The following is a 21,875-nucleotide window of genomic DNA, read 5'->3' on the forward strand; positions in this document are numbered from 1 at the left end:
AGCTGAAAGGCAGAGGAGGCCCCTGCCTGGGTGTGTGTCGGCTGCTAGGAACTGGGAGCTAAATCTGTGGCCCACCAGTAGCATATGTGCAGGACTTTCTGCAGTCTGCTCTTATAATATTTATCTTATTCCTGGTTTCGCTTTATGTCTCTAATTCATTTACTTTTATTCCTCACTCCCTCCTCTTTCCTATTTGCAAATTTTCATGTATCCTTGGCTAAGAGCACAGGCCTTGGATTCAGATTGCCTGGGGTTAAATTCCATTCCCAAACTGTATGGCCTGGGGCAAGTTCCATAACCTCTCTGTGTAACAATTTTCAAATCTATAAAATGGGTTTACTGTATATTAAATAATGGGTTTTGTAGAGGTTAAATAACATAGTGTATATAATGAACTCCCTAAATATTACAATATGTAGATGAGAGAGAGAGGGAATTAACCATACATCCTCCTTTTACAGGCAGTCCGGCAGGACCTACAGGAGGAGATAAGGATCTCTAACTGGCTGTGGGAAGAAGCTGAATTAATGCCCACAGATTTCAGCAATAAAAGTTGGTGCCTCAGTCAGAATGGCCATCATCAAAAAATCTAGAAACAATAAATGCTGGAGAGGGTGTGGAGAAAAGGGAACACTCTTGCACTGCTGGTGGGAATGTGAATTGGTACAGCCACTATGGAGAACAGTATGGAGGTTCCTTAAAACACTACAAATAGAATTACCATATGACCCAGTAATCCCACTACTGGGCATATACCCTGAGAAAACCATAATTCAAAAAGAGTCATGTACCAAAATATTCATTGCAGCTCTATTTACAATAGCCAGGAGATGGAAGCAACCTAAGTGTCCATCATTGGATGAATGGATAAAGAAAATGTGGCACATATATACAATGGAATATTACTCAGCCATAAAAAGAAACGAAATTGAGCTATTTGTAATGAGGTGGATGGACCTAGAGTCTGTCCTACAGAGTGAAGTAAGTCAGAAAGAGAAAGACAAATACTGTATGCTAACACATATATATGGAATTGAAGAAAAGAAAATGTCATGAAGAACCTAGGGGTAAGACAGGAATAAAGGCACAGACCTACTAGAGAATGGACTTGAGGATATGGGGAGGGGGAAGGGTAAGCTGTGACAAAGTGAGATAGTGACATGGACATATATACACTACCACATGTAAAATAGTTAGCTAGTGGAAAGTAGCCGCATAGCACAGGGAGATCAGCTCGGTGCTTTGTGACCACCTAGAGGGGTGGGATAGGGAGGGCGGGAGGGAGGGAGATGCAAGAGGGAGGAGATATAGGGCTATATGTATATGTATAACTGATTCACTTTGTTATAAAGCAGAAACTAACACACCATTGTAAAGCAATTATACTCCAATAAAGATGTAAAAAAAAAAAAAGTTGGTGCCTGAGAGTTAAACCCTTAGGAGACTAGGCATGGATGCTGGCCAAGGAAAACAGGAGGTGAATCAAGGCTTTACCCAATGGCAGAACCAGCTATGAACCAGCTGGTAAATATGGTACAGGTAAATGCAAAGGAGCAGACGGGAGTGGATCAAGCCAAATCTGCATGTGCTAAAACCACGGGCACAGCCCGGTTGGCCGCAAGGTCAGGAGATGGCTTCCGGAAGGCCTGACCAGGACCTGGGTCCAAAACATGGTGGGGCCTCATAGGAAAGACACTCCTTCACTTAGAGAGCCAGGGGGCAGGGCAGGACCTCAGGCCCAGGGCAGGGGCAACAGAGAAAGGCAAGTAGGCTGGAGGCAGAGGGCACTGACTCCAGGGGCCAAGTCCCCAGGGAAGCAGAGGAGGAGAGGGAACAGGGTGCTCACCAGACCTGGGAGGGGGCCTCTCCTGTCTCCCCTCTGGGAAGTCTGAGCACCTCCATCTCTAACTCATTTCAGGTGAATATATTATTCGAGGTTTTCCAGAGAAATAGAACCAAAAGACAGATAGGAAGTGTGTGTGTCTGTGTGTGTATAGAGTGGTAGATAGAGACGGAGAGATTTTAGGGAACCAGCTCACACAACTGTGGAGGCTGCCCTGCCAAGTCTGAAATCTGCAGGGCAGGCTGGCAGGCTAGCAAATCCAGCAAGAGCTGATGTGCAGTTTCGGGTACAAAGGCAGTCGGGAGGCAGAATTTCTTCTTTGGGAAACCTCAGAGTTGCTCTTCAGCTGTTAGATGAGGCCCACCCATGGAGGGTAATCTGCTTTCTCAAAGTCTGCGATTGTAAATGTTAACCACACCTAAAATATACCTTTGCAGCAACATCCAGACTGGTGTTTGACCAAACACCTGGGCACCACAGCCTAGCTAAGCTGACACAAAACATTTACCATCACAGTGAAGAAAAGACAAGTCACCTACTAACAAACACTGAAGCTAAACTCAGTGCAAATGATCTGTAAATCCATCCACTTTGATGTGTTTTTTTTTTACTGCAGTAAAATACACATAACATAAAATTTACCATCTTATCCATTTTTAAATGTACAGTTTAGTTGTATTCAGTACATTCACATTGTTTTGCAACCGTCACCACCACCCATCCTCATAACTCTTTTCATTTTGTAAAACTGAAACTCTATACCCATTAAACAATAATAACTCCTCTTTCTTCCCTCCCCACAAACTAACCAAGAAACCCTTAGTTTCCTAGTAGAAAATGCTTCTGAAAAATCCCAACCTTTGTTAGCTAACCAGAGAAGAAAAGAGACAAATATCAATAAGGTATGGAGCCCTTGATGCTGGAAATGAGAGAGAAGCGGAGAGGGTTCCAGCTGCAGATCAGGGAAGAGGGGCTGATTCTTGGACTCATCATAAACAAGAGGGAGTGGGAAGAAATGGACACCATCCCATCCTCTGGTTTTTCTCCTGAACTCATAGATGTCTGTATTGTACTAGCCCATTTATAAAAGCCCCACCTAAGGAGCATACACTAGAAGCTGCTCAAAACAAACAAAAACATGTTTAGTTGTTTAATCTCCAAGAATCATGCAGATTTCCAACATTCCTGATCCATCTCCCCAGTCTCACCCGTCCTTCATTCTCCCATCTTCATTTGGCTCCATTTCTAACTCTGATGATGTGCATTTTGGAAAATCTCAACTTGGAATTCGATGTAGCATCGCAAATTGCCCCCAGCCACGCAGGAGAAGAGCCCCAAGTCCATCCTCACAGCGCCTCGTTCCACCTCCATCTGACAACCCTCGGTGAATTTAAAAGCCACAAAACCGTCTTCAGAGTGAAGTCCTGGGTAATTGCAGTGAGCCCACCTCCTCTGTCTGTGTTAGAGGCAGCCCTTAGTTTTTATTTCAACTCCATTTCCTTGTTAGAAGTGTGAGGATGCCGAGGAAACAGGAACAGGCATTTTCCGTCCTCCTCCCGCAAGTTCTTCTTCAAACTTGAGGAGTAAGGTAGGATGTGGGGAGAGTGCACAGACATGGGAAAGCCGTAGAGGGATTCCTCTCTAGGACAACCAGTCCCTGTTCATTTGTTTATTTAATCAGGTATTTACTGAGAGCCATCTATATGCTCTGCTCTGTGCTAAGCACCAGGAAAGCCCAGGACCTGGCACCTGACAACCTAATCTTGTGAGTTTTCCTGGCTGTTATGTTCATCTGGTAGCAATGATTTCTGTGAGTCCGCTGTGCACTTACTGTCATTGGGGGCTACACATACATGATCTGATTGGCTCCTATAAAAGCCGGAAGAAGGGGGCTTCCCTGGTGGCGCAGTGGTTGGGAGTCTGCCTGCCGATGCAGGGGACGCGGGTTCGTGCCCCGGTCCGGGAGGATCCCGAGTGCCGCGGAGCGGCTGGGCCCGTGAGCCGTGGCCGCTGAGCCTGCGTGTCCGGGGCCTGTGCTCCGCGGCGGGGGAGGCCGTGGCAGTGAGAAGCCCGCGTGTCCAAAAGGAAAGGAAAGGAAAAGAAAAAAAAAAAAGGAAAAAAAAAAAAGCCGGAAGAAGCAAATACTATTTACTCCCATTTTAGAGATAAGGAAACTGAGGCTCAGAGGGATTACATAACAAATCACACACAGTCACAAGCTGTGACATCAATGGCCATGGAGAAAGGCCCATTGCTCTTTAGGACTCAAGGAAGGAGCCTCACCTGTTGCAGGACACAATGCTCATAGCAGGAGGGGTAGATGGCCCTTACTGCTCAGAGCCAGTCTGTGACAGAAGCCCTCAAGGCTCCTGGACCCTCAGGCCGCTCCCAGCCTGAGCCTGGGCAAGATACAGCAATCCACACGACTCTTGGAGAGGTGGGTCATGCTACTGGGTCTGTGTCCTCAGGAATCTGCCCCAGCCATTGGGACGGTCTCTTCCTAAAGCCCTCATCTGTCACTAAACCACTTAGGGGGCCTTGACAAACCTTTTCTCTTTGTTCAATTTCAGCTTTCTCCCTTATGAATTGAAAGGGCTTAGAAAAGATCCATAGTTTTCAACTTCTTATTGGAGAAAGGCTCATACAGAATCCAGCTCCAAGTGAAGTTGCCCCAGTGGAGACAGAGACAGGAAGCCAAGCCCCAGCCCACTCGGTCCCGCCTTCCCACTCCAGGTCTTCCCCTACCACTCCTCTGTGTTGCCCCCTAAGGCACCTCTGTACACCCCTAGGGCTCCATGGAATACCCATGATCCCCTATGGTCCCACCAGGAAGCACCCTTCCTATCAGATGGGTGCCTCCAGCCCACAGCTGTGTTGTAGACCAGGTAGAGAGAAGTGCCAAAAGTCAAATTGAAATCCAAGTTCAAAACTCAGCTTCACCCCCAACTTCTTAGAAGGACAAGTGGCATTCAGCCACCCGAGATCGAGCAATAACAGGTCTGTGATGCCCTTAGCTGTTCGGGGCTGCACGCAAGATACACTGGGGGGCTCAGCGTGTGCCTACCATACGCCAGCAGGCTCCGGTAACCCATGGAACCCCATTCGTGATGGGGACCGGGGATTGCAATGACTGCCCACGAACAAGGAATTCCCAGTGAGTGCAGGTCATAAGTTGGCCGTGATTAAGTCCCTGCCCTTTACATATTACCCTTTGGATGGTTTAATGATACCCTCGGATCCACACTGCTTAAGAAAAAAAAAAAAAACTCAGCTTCAAATCCAAGGAACTATGGAGAGAGCAAGGGCCAAATATGGAGCCAACCTAAGAGTAATGAAATCAGAGAGGGTAACGCTGGAGTAGCAAAAAGGCAACAGTACAATGGGCCTGAGCAATTCCAGAGTTGATAGTGAAGGATGCAGCTGCTTTTACAGAGGTCCAGCCCAGCAGGAGAGGGCATTCTAGATTCCTTTAAGGGGTCACCATGGGCAAACGTCCGTTCCCCCAGACCCAGCCATAGCTTTTTTCTCTAAATTCCTCATTAATATTCTCAGATCAGGAAATGATCTACAGAGCAGGGGGCAGAGAGTTTCTGAAGCGTTCCCAAGGAACATAATAAAGGTCATCTGAGTCTTGAGGTGCTTGCTTTTCTACCTACAGAGAACCAACAAGACTTTTGCTAGACTAGGAAGCAGAACAAGGGGGAGCCTGGAGGTGGTTCTGCGTGTCCAGAGGTTGAGAGGGCTGCAGAGCCCCGACCCCAGAGTAGAATATGACAGAGTGAAGAGAAAGAGATCGCGAGGCACCACCCAAGGAGGACGAGGGAGAAAAGCGCCATATGGGATTGGTGAACCGATCCTTTTATACTTGAACAGAGACCAGGATTACCCAATACCTATGGATTTGAGATTTATTTAGCCTTTATCTGCCCCAGGATTGGTTATATTGTAAACTCTGTTTTCATGTGGTAAACAGTTGAGAGGCTCTCAAAAATGGAAAGAGATTGTGCTGACTCAAGAACCAGGCTCCTGGGCTTCCTTGGTGGCGCAGTGGTTGAGAGTCCGCCTGCCGATGCAGGGGACACGGGTTCATGTCCCAGTCCAGGAAGATCCCACATGCCACGGAGCGGCTGGGCCCGTGAGCCATGGCCGCTGAGCCTGCACGTCCGGAGCCTGTGCTCCGCAACGGGAGAGGCCACAACAGTGAGAGGCCCACGTACGGCAAAAAAAAAAAAGAACCAGGCTCCTGTTTAAGAGCGACCTGGACCCAGGGCACCTGATAGGAAGAGAGGTAAGTAGGCCAACCTCCTGCTCTAAAATGAAGAGAGAAAGGAAAGGGAAAGAGACATACAGGAACTTCGGGGGATGGCAAGAGGACAGAAGGGACTAAACTTGGCCCATTTCCTATTCTTTTTACCCCTTCCCCCTCTCTGTCCATGCAGCCATGGAGAAACTTCCAGGAGCAATGATTCCACTTCACTGTCTCAAGAAGCCCTGGGCAGGAGGGACTCAGAACACGGCCCTAGACTCCGGATGTTAGGTAGGCTGGAGGCCAGCCCCTTCCCACCAGCCCAGCCTGCCCTCTCCCTATCCCTACATTTCCATTACCATTTTCCTCCTCCTTCTCTGCTTCTTTGCACTGAATTAAAGTTGTATTTTATCAGAGACACAAGAAAGAGCCAGGGAGACACGAGCAAAGCACGCAGCTCACACCGGTCTAAAACATCAGCTTTGAGAAACCTTCCTCTGATGTGCTCTGATCTTGGTCTTTAGAAAATTTTGAACTTGGAAAAACTGTGATGTGATTCTCTCTTCTCTCTGTGCTCCATCCCACTCCCCCCAGGCTGCCCACCTCTCCTTTCAAGGCTCCTTCCCCGGGTCCTTGTAGGGGAGGAGAAAGGACAGGGACCCACATAACACAAATGGCCATACATCCCTCCTCCTTGCCCCTGAGCTGGTCTCATCCCTTTCTGAATCTCCTCCACCTCTGTGTTAGTGACATTGCTGACTTGTTATCATTCTATGATAACGTTAAATGGACAAAACCTGCTCCCAGGGTCTCATTCCAGTCCCTACCACACAGCAAGACAGTTTCCCTGTGGGAGGTTCCACTGGACTTCCTAGCTGTAGATTCTCTGATCAGACCAGACCAGATCTCCGGGGGTGCAAAGCCCCACCCAGCCCCCGTTACCCTAGACCCTGTGCCTATGTCTTTGTTCCCTTTGAGCTTTCTACAAACTAAGACAGAAATACAGCAAGATGGTGAGATAATTATGACAAGCCAAACAGTGCATAGACTCTGCCAACACAGAATAACAGCACTGTGGCTGCTTTGGTCTGTTCCAAGAGCAACTTGAAAGATGGCTCATACAGATGGAAAAGACAAGAGACGTGGGGCAGGCATCCTGGAAAGAAAAAAGATGGCCTCAGGGCTCAGGTGGAAACCTTCTGGCCTTTTTTTCTTTCTTTCTACAGAGCCTAGTTAAATCAGCTCTATTGGGAATCCAGAAGGAGAAGCAGTAGTCCAGGAGGCTTAGATGGAAAAACACTCCAAAGGTTCAAAGCTGGGCTGGCATGAATAATAATGAAGGGTCTCACCACACCTTTCTTCAAGGGAATGCCAAGCCCTCCATCTCTGACATGATTCCCAGAACCACAAGGCTGCTGGGGGAGCCATCTGCAAAGGTAATGGCTGACTATGTGACCTTGGGCCGGTCATTTGACCTCCAGGCCTCATTTTTTCTCATCTATAAAATAAGAGGGTTAGATGAAGTCAACTCTGACGTCCCTCCATCCCTGTGATGTTATGAATTCTATGACTATCAGAACAAAACAAGAAAAATCTGAGAACCAAGGGAAGAAAGTATCTTACAAGGACACACAAAGAAAATAAAAGAAAAAGTCAAGCTCAAAACCCAGGTGCCTAGATTCCTAGCCTAGGGCTCTACCTGCATCAATGGAATATCTTCAGAATAACAATTTGCACTATTACATTTTCTATGCCTCCTCCTCCCAAAAGTAAAATCTCCCCACCAAGCAAATGAGCTTTTATCTTCCCACGACCAGATCCTTTGTTATCAGACTGTCCATGCATTGCCTCTTCCAGACAGCATTTGAAATATATTTTCTTTAATTATGGATTATTGACAGGATGGAACGCTATAGACCATGAAAAACTAAACGTGGGAACTATGTCAATACGTGGATGTGTGAACATGGACTAACTTCACATGGAAAGGAGGACAGTGTATACTGCGGGGACAAGAACACGCTGATTACATGGGTGGGAAGGTAACCATGTGCTCATCGTTTGTTTATTGACCAAGATTAGATGCAAATTTAGATTGTGTCCTTTTTTCTTTTTTTTTTCTTTTTTTTTTTTTTTTTGGTACGCAGGCCTCTCGTTGTTGTGGCCTCTCCCGTTGCGGAGCACAGGTTCTGTATGTGCAGGCTCAGCAGCCATGGCTCACAGGCCCAGCCGCTCCGCAGCATGTGGGATCTTCCCAGACCAGGGCACGAACCCGTGTCCCCTGCATCGGCAGGCAGACTCCCAACCACTGCGCCACCAGGGAAGCCCGATTGTGTCCTTTTTTTAAGTTATTTTATTTAAGTATAGTTGATTTACAATGTTGTGTTAGTTGCTGGTGTACAGCAAAGGGATTCAGTTATATATATATTCTTTTTCATATTCTTTTCCATTATGACTTACTACAGGATGTTGAATGTAGTTCCCTGTGCTATGCAGTAGGACCCTGTTGTTTATCTATTTTATACATAGTAGTTTGTATCTGTTAATCCCAAACTCCTAATTTACCCCTCCCCCACCCCCTTTCCCTTTGGTAACCATAGGTTTGCTTTCTATGTTGGTGAGTCTATTTCTGTTTTGTATATAGATTCATTTGTATCACATTTTAGATTCCACATATAAGTGATATCATATGATATTTGTCTTTCTCTGTCTGACTTACTTCACTTAGTATGATAATCTCTAGGTCCATCCTTGTTGCTGCAAATGGCAATATTTCATTCTTGTATGGCTGAGTAATATTCTATTGTATATATGTACCACATCTTCGTTATTCATCTGTTGATGGACACTTAGGTTACTTCCATGTCTTAGTTATTGAGAATAGTGCTGCTATGAACATTGGGTGCATGTATCTTCTTGAATTAGAGTTTTCTCCAGATATATGCCCAGATTAAATAAATGTGTGCTTATTATTATTATTTTATTTTATTTATTTATTTTTTTTTTTTGCGGTACGCGGGCCTCTCACTGTTGTGGCCTCTCCCATTGCGGAGCACAGGCTCCGGACGCGCAGGCTCAGCGACCATGGCTCACGGGCCCGGCCACTCCGCAGCATGTGGGATCTTCCCGGACCAGGGCACGAACCCGCGTCCCTTGCATCGGCAGGCGGACTGTCAACCACCGCGCCACCAGGGAAGCCCTATTTTAAAACTCTGGCTGTCTTAGCCATCTCAGCCACTGTTTGGGACAGAATGTGACCAGGTCCACAGAATCCTTTTTCAAGCAATGGGTTTCCTCCTCTTCCTTCTCCCTGTAGGTCCTGCACCTTTGCTCCCACCCTCACCAGGCACACAGGCTCCACCACACACACACCCAACCTTGCGAGTCAGCAGCTAAAAGGCCAACTTACCTGGCAGGCTGGAAAGACAGGGCAGCTGCAGGCTGGAGAGAGGGGGAGGGAGAAGGACCTGCAGGCAGAGCTTCCACCAGGGCTGAGGATGGTGTGGATTCTAAGGTGACCCCACTAGCCTGGGTGGATAGGGGCTGGAATGAGAGACCCCTCAGAGCTCAAGGAGGTGAAAGCATTTTCTCCAGATGACAAATTCCCTGTCACAAGAGCCCTTGGGGGAGGGGCTGCAGTTCCTGTTCTGTCTGAGTCACCCAGGCACAGAAGTGATAAGCATGGGATTTGGAATCAGAGGCAACTGGGGTGAAAAACAGGTTCTGCCTCTTAGTAGTTGGGCGATATTAGGTGTTTCTTACTGTCTCTGAGCGGGTCTTCTAATGTGTAAAATGTGGTATTAGCTCAGATGGCTCTGGGGAAAATTAGACGAACATAATGTAATGTCCTTAGCCCAGGCGTGGCAGGTACCTAGCAGGCACTTCAGAAGTGAGGAACTTTCTAGTCTAGCATTAACTATCTTGCACCACCTCCTTCGGCACCTGGTTGTGCTGAGCTGTTGAGAGAAGGGGAAGGAACCAGGACGGGTCTCAGCCTCCACCCACCTTGGTGTTTTCTTAACTGAAAATTGAAACCTGGCATCAAGCTGCTTCATCTCTTAGATCAATTGGATCATCTCTTGTGTCACGGAAAAGCTCTGGCCAAAAGGTTGACTCTATTCAGGAAATGAACCCCGGTTTGGGAGAAAGCAGACAGTGACGCCAAGAGCCATCTGGAAGGGGTGGCGTTTCCAACTGGTACTGGGGAAGACCAGACAATGATCAGAGCAGTGTGGCAATAGCACAAGAAGAGACAGATCAGTGGGACTAGACAGCTTAAAAACAGACCCTAATATATATTTAAGGACTTAATAAATGATAAAAGATGCATCATCAATTATTGGAGAAGGTGTGAGTTATGCCAAAACTGGAATCAGGAAAAATTGGCTATTTGAAAAGGAATCGACTCTGGTCCTCATCTCACAGTCTACACTAAAATTTTACTTATATTAAAGGGTTAAACCTGTAAAAACAAAGAAAGGGGGGGGGTAAAAACAGAACATGTCATTTTTCCCAAATGGTAAAACTGAACAGTATAAAGATGCAACTGGCTCATGAATTAAGATATATGTTGAATCCAGTCCCTTTCAAAGTCACAAATGAGATTTTTTTTTTTTTCTGGAGCTAAACAGCATGATTCTAAAATTCATCTGGAAAAAGAGCAGGAATAGCCAATTTTTTTTTGTAAAACTGGGTAATTGTGGGAGATTTTTTCTACCAGAAAACAAAATGCTACATTTCATACACAAATATGTCACATTTTAAAATATGTGAATGTATAAAGATACAATAATTAAAACAGTGTGATGATAATAGAAGAACTAACTGAACAGAATAAGACAGCTCAGAATAGACTACCGTATATTAAAAAAATTTTAGCATGTGATAAAGGTGGCGTTCAAGCCAATGGGGAAAAAAACATTCTTTAAAAAATGATGCTGGGATAAATGTTAACTATTTAGGGGAAAAATCTATTTAAATACTTACCACAGAGCAGAGAACACAATAAAGTTCAGATGAATTAAAGAGTTAAATGTAAAAAAAAGAAACCATAAAATACTTATAATAAAATATAGATTATTTCTATCTCAGTGTGGAAATGGAATTTCTAAGCATAAAAGCAACTGGAGAAATCACAAAGAAAAAATAGGTATATTTGGCTGCATAAAAAGTCAAACCATCTCTAGAAAAAAATCATTGAAAGTAAAAATAAACAGCAAAATATCTGCAACAAAAACATCAAAAAAATTAATGTTCTTAAAATATAAAATGGCATTTATATGTAACAGAAACCACAAACCCAAAAGAAAAATGTGCAAAGAACAAGAATAGGCTATTTGCAGAAAAAATACAAATAACAGTTTAAACATGCAAAGGACTGTTAAACCCCACTAGCAATCAATATCTGTGAACAAAACACAGCAATGAAATACATTTTTTGCCTATCAAATTAGCAAATACTTGTAAAAGTCAGTGTAGAGTATTGATGAAGGTATGATGCAATGACGCTAGGACAGCACACCCTGCTAGCATGATGAAATTTGTACAGTATTCCTAGAATACAATGCTGCAGCAAGCCTCCAGAGTCTCTAAAATATTCATTCTCTTTGTTGCAGTAATCCCACTTCGATTTCAAGCAAGTAAAAATAAGGACAAGCATACATTCATCTCTTTTATTTATAATGATAAGTAGAAATAAGTATCCACCAAGTTTTTGAACATCCACCAAGTTTTGGAAAGTTAAATAAATTGTAGTATATCCACAAGATGGACTATTATACTATCATTTAAAATTATGCCCACATCGAATCTTTCACGATTTGGAAAACTGTTCATAATGTGTTACATCATGATCTGAACAAGACAGTGGGATCATGGGTGAATTTTTTTTTTTTTTTTTTTTTTTTTTTTTTTTTTGTGGTACGCGGGCCTCTCACTGTTGTGGCCTCTCCCGTTGCAGAGCACAGGCTCCGGATGTGCAGGCTCAGAGGCCATGGCTCATGGGCCCAGCCGCTCCATGGCATGTGGGATCTTCCCAGACCGGGGCACAAACCCGGGTCCCCTGCATCGGCAGGCGGACTCTCAACCACTGCCCCACCAGGGAAGCCCCATGGGTGAATTTTATTTTATTTCGTACTTATTCTGGTTCCCACCCCAGCCCCCAATTTCTACAAGTGTAATAATGATTGTAATTTTTAAAAATACTTGTACCCCTGAACTTCTCTTCCACAGTCACTCTTGTGGTAGAGCCAAAATACTCTCCCATGCTCTTGTCTTAGTGGACCCTCTTCTTCTCAGTCCTAAACTAACTTGTCCCCATAGGTGACCTCTTTTACTCCTCTGAGGTTGCCCAGTTGGGAAGTAGGTGGGCCCTCACATAGTATGCTTTGTCAAGGCCACACCACCCACAGGACCCAGCACCCTGGAAGAAGAAAAAGCGATTCCCCAGGCTTTGGTGTTGGTACACCCTACCTGGGTTTATATCTTAGTCCTGCTCGAGTAAGTATGCATGCTGGCTAATGACCTTGGGAAGCTCTCCATCTGAGCCAAGTATGCTGCAGGAGGGCAGGCTCTGTCATGGCCACCATTGTCTCACCAAAGGGGTTCAATAAATATTGAACGAATGAATGAACAACACTTCTTCCGTGAAGTGAGTGAAATAAGCCCACTCGACAGAGTGGCTGGGAGAACCAAATGCAATCATGTACGCAAACAGGTCCATTGTAGATGCTCAGTGAATGTCGGTGCCCATGCCACACCTAGCTGACCACCGACGAGGCCTTTACCTCCCCGCTCTCCTACGGTTAGGCAGCTTCGCTGAAGGTATAAATGGTTTAGCTTGGCCTCTGAGTTTTCCCAGATGGTCTGAAACACGTGGCTTTCTTCTTCTTCTTCTTTTCCTTTTGGTTTCCTCTGAATTGATTCTGCCACTGGTGAAGGGCAGTAAATTAATAACTAGATTTCCCCCCATGACAACAAGCCCAACAACTAATTGGCTCAATACCTCCCTGTTGCTGTATCACTTTGGGATTTTCTGGGTGAGATATAAATAAGCCGATTCTATTAATAAGCCATTTGGCCAAGGGAAGAAAATACTCTTCCGAGATCCTGAGGGGCCTGGGGAAGCTGCCTGGTGGCCCGTGGATCGAAAGACTTGATTACAGGAATGAAGCATTCCGCCTCTGTGCCCTCCTCCCTGCAAAGCTGCCCTCCCGGCAGATTCCTCTCAGCCCTGGGGGGCGGGGGAAGGAAAGCTTTGTTAAGCTTAAAAATTATAATTTAGATAAATCTGTGCATTCATTGGCCTGCGCGCGTCTCTGGAAAATAATAGTTAGCAGGGTAGAACCTGCCGCATTTCAGGGGCTTTATTGTCTCCTTATAATTAAGTCCTGCACAGAAATCCAATTACAGATGTTCTCAATCGCCCTCCAGCTAAGTGCTAACAGAAGAGAGGAGGAAAGCTCTCGGGCTTAAATAACTCTGGATAAAAATTAATATCGTGGCCGTGTTGGCTAATTAAAAGTGCCGCCTCTATTAGCGGGCCTTTATATTAATAAATGAGACTATTATTATCATATCCGACAACCAGGGCCCTTATCAAGCCTGCTCTGTCAGCTTTGCTCTTGAAAGCACAAGTTCATTGCCCTGGGTGCAGGCTTCTATGGGAGCAGAGGGAATGACCCCCTCCTAGCCTGGCGTTTACAGAGATGGACACCTTTGCCTATGCTGCCTTGCCTGTTCCTCACAGTAACCCTGTCTGGGATGTGTTACGGTTCCTGCTTCGCGGTTCAGCAAGCTGAGGTTTCCATGTTCCCTAATAAGAGGGAAAGTGGGGTTCAAACCTGCAGCCTCAAGACCCTGAGTCTAGGACTTAACACATTATATCAGCTAAGATTTCCTCATTGGGTGAGTGGGGCAGGTGCGGGTTTTACTATGTATTGGTTCCTAGAAGGTGGAAAATTCCCCCTCAGTGGATTTGGTACATTCCTTTGTTCCCGGTGACTTATTTACAAATCTCCTTCTGTGGGCCAGGCACTGTCTGAGGCACTGGACACATGGCCATTCCCACTCTCAAGGGGCAAGCAGGTATTTACAATGGCAGAGCAAGCACAGGGCACCATCGGAGCCCGCTGGGAAATAGCCAACACAGACCTGGGGATGGGGAAGACTTCTCAGGGGAGGTGGCAGCTAAGCTGAGTTTGGAAGGGCGAAGAGAAGAAACCCAGGCGCTATGGTGGGTCAAGATGGTGGGGAGGAGATTCCCAGGCAAGGAAACCCTGCGTGCAAAGGCCTGAGAGAGTAGCTGGACAGTGTTCACTGTGCCTGAAACATAAAATTCAAGGTGCATTAGGAAAAAATTATAAGGCTGCAGAAGGAAGCAGGGCCAGGTCACATCAGGTGGGACCTTGCTGCCTACACTCACAGCTTGGGCAGCTTACCCAAGGGTGATAAAAAGTCTGAATGATTTTAAAGTTCTTGTCTCTGTGGCAGGAATGTGGGGATGAACTGGCCACTGGGAGCAGAGGACCAGTTAGGAGTAATGCAAGGGAGACATGAGGGTGACAGTGGAGGTGGAGAGAAGTGGCCCCATTCAAGAGACATAGAAGACATAGAATCCACCCAACTCAGTGACTGGCAACAGGCACATGTGAGAGAGAAACAAGAGTCACATTTGATCCCAGGTTTCTAGCTTGAACAAAAATGAAGGGATTTCAGAACACGGGGAAGAGAGAATGGATGAGGAGCAGCTTTGGGTGAAAGATAAGAAGTTCAGTTTGGGCTACAAATAATAAATGCTGGAGAGGGTGTGGAGAAAAGGGAACCCTCCCACACTGTTGGTGGGGATGTGAATTGGTGTAGTCACTATGGAGAACAGTGTGGAGTTTCCTTTAAAAACTAAAAATAAAGCTCCCATATGATTCTACAATCCCACTCCTGGGCATATATCTGGAGAAAACTCTAATTTCAAAAGATACCTGCACCCCAATGTTCATAGCAGCACTATTTACAATAGCCAAGACATGGAAGCAACCTAAATGTCCATCGACAGTTGCACAGCTAAAGAAGATGTGGTACATATATACAGTGAAATATTGCTCAGCCATTAAAATGAAATAATACCATTTGTAGCAACATGGATGGACCCAGAGATTATCATACTAAGTGAAGTCAGATAGAGAAAGGCAAATATCATAGGATATTACCTATACATGGACTCAAAACAAAAGATGCAAATTAACTTATTTACAAAATAGAAATAGACTCACCGACATAGAAAACAAACTTATGGTTACCACAGGAGATATGGCGGGGGGAGATTAATTAGGAGTTTGGGATTAACAGATACACACTACTATATATAAAGTAAATAAACAACAAGGACCTAGTGTATAGCAAAAGGAACGATATTCAATACCTTGTAAAAACCAATAATGGAAAAGAATCTGAAAAAGAATATATATGAATATATATATGCATAACTGAATCACTTTGCTGTACACCAGAAACTAACACAACATTGTAAATCAACTTTACTTAAGTAAAAAGAAAAAAAGTTCAATTTGGGCCATAAAGAGCTTTCAGTTCTTGAGGGACATTCAAGGGCAGTTGTCTAGTGAGCTGCTAGGTACAGGGGTCTGGAGCTCAAGAGAGATAATGGCCTGGAGATAATGCTTTGGGAATGACCAGGTCATAGACAATGACTTCAGTGTGATCACAGATGAGGTCAAGGGCAGGTGGGTGGCCAGACAGGTCCTCAGTGGACCTCCACAATTTTATTCATCTTTGCAGCAAACACTTAGCATGCATCTCCTACAGGCAAGGCACTCATCTCTTGTTACCAAGCATTTCTTCTATTAGGATATTATTTCCTTGGTGACAAGAGATGAGGAATGTCATGTGCAATTTCCCTAGACCCACACAGAAACATCAGATTTTATTTGAGTCATCAGAATCTGTTGGCAATCCGGTGACCATGAATCAAATTCCAATTCTATGCCCCCCTTAGGTTGGCCTCTGATTCACTCCGAGGCCAGAACTATCATGAGACCAGGACGACTGAGAAAAAGTAGCCAAACACTCTCTCAGTCTCAGAGAATATTTGTTCTAAGTCACCAGAGCCCCATAATGGAACCCAGACCCAATCATTTTAATGTCTAAATTCTAAAAATAATGATAATAAAGAATGAAATACTGACTAAACTTAAAAAATGAAAGCTTTTAAGTGAGGCAGGAGTGGGGGGAAGAGGGAAGAAGAAAAATATCTGAAAACAGCATCTTTGTTTTTACAAAGTAATGGGCTAACCATTTGCCATCCATCAGCTAACAAATGCAGGAAAGTCCAGATTGATAGGAACGCTAAGAGAATGGTGAAGGGCTACAAAGCAATGAATTTTCTCATAATAAGGAAGTTGTTTCAGCTTTCATTGAAAATCTTTCCAGGGGTCTGGTTAAGCTTTCCTGCTCTAGTATGTCAGCTGATTTTCTGATCCTGCTTTTGGGTAGACCTGGGGTAGGTGGGAGGCAAGCCTGACCAGTAGAGTCCCAGAGGTAGCAGTTTCTTACACAAGATTATAAAGTGTGAAATCAGAAGGAAGACTCCCAACATTGTGTCTGGAAAGGTCAAAGCCACATGATAAGGCCAAGACCTGACCATCAACCCAAGCAGCTGGAGAAGGAGATAAAGATGGAGTCAAAGGTTAGGGGTTGGGAGATAGAATTGGGAAGCTGGAGAACAGTAAGTAGGGACAGTGGTGAATGGAAGTGTTCTGAAGGGGTCCCAGAGGTTAGGAATTGGTGGTATCTGGGTGTAACAAATTATCCCAAAACTTAATGGCCTAAAACAAATATTTACTATCTCACAGTGTCTGTGGATCAAGAATCTGAGCATGTCTTAGCCAAATGCCTCTGGTTCAGTCTCTCATGAGGCTGAAGTCAAGCTGAAGGCCAGAGCTGAGGCCTCCTCTGAAGGCTTGACTCAGGGGTGAGGCAGGAGGAAGGATCCACTTCTAAGTTTACTCATGTGGTTGCTGGCATCTCATGGGCCTCTCCATAGGCTATCTAAAGGTCTTCACAACATGGCAGCTGGTAATTGGAGAAAGAAAGAGACAAGAACAGAAAGTGAGGGAGAAACTGAGAGAGAGTAACACCCAAGATGGAAGCCACAGTCTTTTTATAACCCTATCTTGGAAGTGACATATCATCACGTCTATCATATTCTATTCATTAGAAGCAAATCAGTGAATCCAGCCCACCTTAAAGGGGAAGGGATTACACAAGTGAGTGAATACCAAGAAGCAGGGATCACTGGAAGCCATCTTAAAGGCTACCTACCACATTGCGGTTGCTTTTTTAGTTCCAAAGGTGGGACTGCATGTGTGGCCAAGCCAAGTTCATTTAAAGGGCCATTACAGGCTGGAAACCAGCATGAGGGATAAACAAGTTCTTTGGCAGATGAGAATCTTGCAGAATTTCTGGCTCATTCGTTGTCTTCATTGGTTATTATTTTCCATGGCAGCAGACGTTGAAATAGAAGGCTTAGACAGCTCAAGTAACTATGTACTGATTTTCTGATGTTTTCTACAAGCTGACTTTTTGACCAAATCACTGATGACATCCTAACGTTTGTTCCCTCCATCCCGCTGATCTCTCCTTCTCAAAAATTCCTCTGAAATTATTTTCTGTGTTACAAATTAGTCTCTTAAATAAAAGGCACCAAGCTCTGTCTGTACTTTTCTCACAGTGTTACCTTGATTGATAAATCTTCTGGGAACAGAGCTCCAATATCTAGTCCGTCACATTAGGAAAATACGATTTCTTTCTTGTGATGGTGTACGACAGGACTCTACTATTTTTTTTTTTTTTTTTGGTTGTGCCTGGTCTTAGTTGCAGCTCATGGGCTCCTTAGTTGCGGCATGCGAACTCTTAGTTGTGGCATGTATGTGGCATCTAGTTCCCTAAGCAGGGATCGAACCCAGGCCCCCTGCATTGGGAGCGCAGAGTCTTAACCACTGTGCCACCAGGGAAGTCCCAAGGCCTCTACTTTTTTAAAGGAGTGTCAAGCATCAGCAGGTGGAGTGAGAACACAGGGTGATATGTGGTCAGAGTGACATGATCAAGTCGCATCTGGGGCCAGCTCCACCTGCCTGGATGCCGGCTGGCTTGGTCCTTTCAGATGCCTGGAGAGGGGTGTGAGCAGGTGGAATCCAGGAAGGTTCACAAAGGGAGTGCACAGTGGGACCCCAGCTACATATTTTCATACTGGGACTGGGGGTTTGGGGAGGACCCCGTTGAGAAAGCACGCTACAAATGCATCTGCCTGTATGCTTCAGAACAACCAGGGACCAGGCCAGGTCTATGGAGAGGAAATGGGGAAAATGAGGAAAGCAAAAATGACAGCAGTGGCATATGGAGAAAGGAGGAGATATGAGAAGAGAAAGAAACGAGATGGAAGAACCCACAGTAGAAACAGCAGGAGGCTCCCATGCCCAGCTCTGGGGCCGGCAGCCATATCTCCCTCTTGGGTAAATTCATTTCACCAACTTTAGTGAGTGTCTACTAAGTTCTAGACCCAGAGGACACAAGGATGAACAAAACAGACATCATTGCTATTCAATCAGAGGTGGGGACAGAAATGAGGCCGTGCAATGAGGCTCACGAGGGGGATGGCAGGTCATGAGGATGAAACTGTTATGTCCACAGAGGTTGTGCACCCACACCGCCCCCACACACCCCAGCACAGCAGAATCTGCATCCTTCTGGCTTGGACCCAGCCTGAGGGAAATGACCCTTCCAACATTCTTCTCCCCAAACCTCAGCCCAAGAGTCCAGTGTTTAACTCTCACACCCCCTTCTCTCTTGGTGTCTCAGGGCTTTGACCACCTCTCGGGATCTGGGGGTTTTATCCTTTCCCTGCCTCTTCCTCTGTCCATTCAGACTCATTGGGAATGGTGAGGGCAAGAAAAAAAGCCAGTGGCTGCCGTTTGCCATGGGTTTGGGAAAGAGCACGTCCTCCAGTCTTGCTGACAGGAAGAGAAAGGAAGGATGTCCAACAGACTCCACATGGCAGAGGGAAAGGGGCAGAGGCCCAGCATCCCTCTCTGAATGGCACTGTGTCCCTTGTGGTACCAAGATGGCTGACCCTCTGGGCACACTACAAGGAAGACAATTCAACTAAGGAAGAAAATGATAGGTGGTGAGATGTTAGCTCCAAGGTATGTAACCAGCCTCAGTCTACTCAGAGAACCCTAAAAGTCTCTGGTTGGTGGATTCCTCCCCAGCCTCCAGGGGTCAGCGGTCAGCTAGATCCCATTTGACTCTCTAGTCAGAGTTCTGAAATGAACTGTTGAGGTAACCCTCAGTCCTTTTTCTCCCACTCCTCACCTACTTTTATGAGTATGAATTTCTTCCTGATGTCTGCCCTGTATCTCTCCTGTTAGTATTTCCTCTACAATTAAAAGCAAAGAATTAGAGTCAGCAAAATGCCACTGATTCTGGACACTGCAGAACACAGAAGTCAAGTGCTTGAAGGTGCTTAACTGTTCACACAGGTAAGCTGAGGACGGGGCGTCTCAAATAGGGCTTGAGAAGGACGGAAGGAAAGCCAGGGTGGGGAAGACTCCCCCAGAGGCCGTGGAGCCCCCTGAAAGCTGTGGGATGTACACCAGTGCCCACCTCTGGCACAGCTTGTAGCTCCAGTGACAGGCCTTGGGATGCACTTCCAGGCGAAACAGACAAGCCCCACGTGGGAAGATGCCCCCCAGCCTGGGCCCTGTCAGCGGTTGACACATAGGCCTTCTCAGTAGCTCAGTGCCCCCTCACTTCTCTGACTCTTGCCTACCCTTCTCCCACCCAGAGCTCCAGCATGCATGTTGAGCCATCTTTTTAATTTTCTGGTTGGTTTAGCAAATTGCAGCTGCTCTGTCCCCAGAGCTCTGGGCCTATGTACAACTTCCATTTGCATGTAGCTGCGATGCTCCTCTCTGCTCTCCCCTGCTCAGTGAACGCCAGACCCCAACTTCTCCATCAAACGAGCCTCCATGCGGATCAGACACTGTGCCATTCCCTCTACTTTGCCCTCCTAATCCCAGGGCTCCCTGCCTCCCTAATCCTCCCACCCTCAGACTCAGCAATGGGGCAGCTCAAAAAGCTAAAAAGGGGAGGGAGAGGGAATGGGGAGGGGAGGCTGGGAACTGAAAACACTGGTCCCCTCCACATCTGCTGCTGCAATCACACCCACCCCCCAGCTGACAAAAGGCATCATTAGATCCAGTGGCTCTGGTGCCAGCCCAGCCCCTTGGAGCAGTGACAGCCATCATGTGCCATGTTTGCCCAATTCCGCAGCTGGGCTAATTACTGTGGTTCCCGAGCTTGGGGTCCAGCCCCGAACCAAACAAATTAGGACAAAAACCATAGCCTTCTTCATTCCTCTCATTCCCAGCCAGCAATTGCTGAAGCACCCCTATAATTGATAACAATGAAATAAAAACCCACCACCTGTGCTTAATCCTAAGGACTTGGGAGCCCAGCCAACAGCACAGCACAGCCCTCTATGGCCACAGCAACATGGGACTTAACGATACTGCATCTCCAAGTGCCAGCATCACTTCTTCCAGGCTGGACCATGTCCTGGCATAGGACAACCAGGATCTGTCATATCCCCGGACATGGTCCAGCCTGGAAAAAGGACTGCAGCTGGGTGGACAGGCTAAGAGGTGGGAGGACTCGAGGCCACGACTGTCCATGGTGGTGGACCAGACCTGTGAGGACTGCTGCTGATGCTGGCGGTGGTGGGGACACAAGGGCGTGTGGAGGGAATGGCAGCAGTGGGTGGCCTGGAGCCTCAGGATGCACAAGTGGACAACCCAGGGGCTGGGAATCACCTCCCGGCAGGCCAAATTCAGAAAATTGGGGAAGCAGGGGGAAGGGATCAGTAAAGTCTGGCAGACAGTAGGAGGACCCGGGCTCCGGCATCCAGGTTCAGGAACAGAAATTAAAACAGGGATGGGGCTTCCCTGGTGGCGCAGTGGTTGAGAGTCCGCCTGCCGATGCAGGGGACGCGGGTTCATGCCCCGGTCCGGGAAGATCCCACGTGCCATGGAGCGGCTGGGCCCGTGAGCCATGGCCATTAGGCCTGTGCGTCCGGAGCCTGTGCTCCGCAATGGGAGAGGTCACAACAGTGAGAGGCCCACATACCGCCAAAAAAAAAAAAAAAACAGGGATGCAGTGATGTACAAGAGCTGGGTGCTATGGAAGGAGAGCAAAGCACAGTTAAGGCCAGGCTCCACCAGCAGTGGGGAAACGGGATCCAGATCAGATGCTGGGCTCGGACACCCTGACCAGGGTCCCACTTAGGTCCTGAAATAGAGATGGCAAAAGAGGCCTGGTCAGGGACAGAGAGCCAGCTTGCTGACATCAGTCAGGTGGCCCTATTCCCCACCTCCAGTTTGAGCCTGAATTGAGAGGCAGAAGGTGCTTTGGTGGATCTCTGGCCTGGGAGTGGCTGGCACCCAACCCCCAACGCCACACAACAACGGGGGACTGAGCAGCAGCCCAGGGGCATGTGACCTTGGGAAGCAGGGGCCAGTCAGGTCTGGAGGGAAGGGGCAGAGAACGCTTTGGAACTCGGTTCACAGTGAGTAACTTTCCAGGAAAGTGCCCCGAAGAGCTCACTGAAGGCAGTGGTTCCAAGAGCAGCAGTCTCCCTGGGAACTCGCTAGAAATGCAGACTCTCTAGCCTCACCTCAGTCCCCGGTATCAAAAACTCTGCCGGTGGGGCTGGACAATCTC

Source organism: Mesoplodon mirus, assembly GCF_964341445.2.
Source record: "Mesoplodon mirus genome assembly, chromosome: 3".
Classification (NCBI taxonomy): domain Eukaryota; kingdom Metazoa; phylum Chordata; class Mammalia; order Artiodactyla; family Ziphiidae; genus Mesoplodon; species Mesoplodon mirus.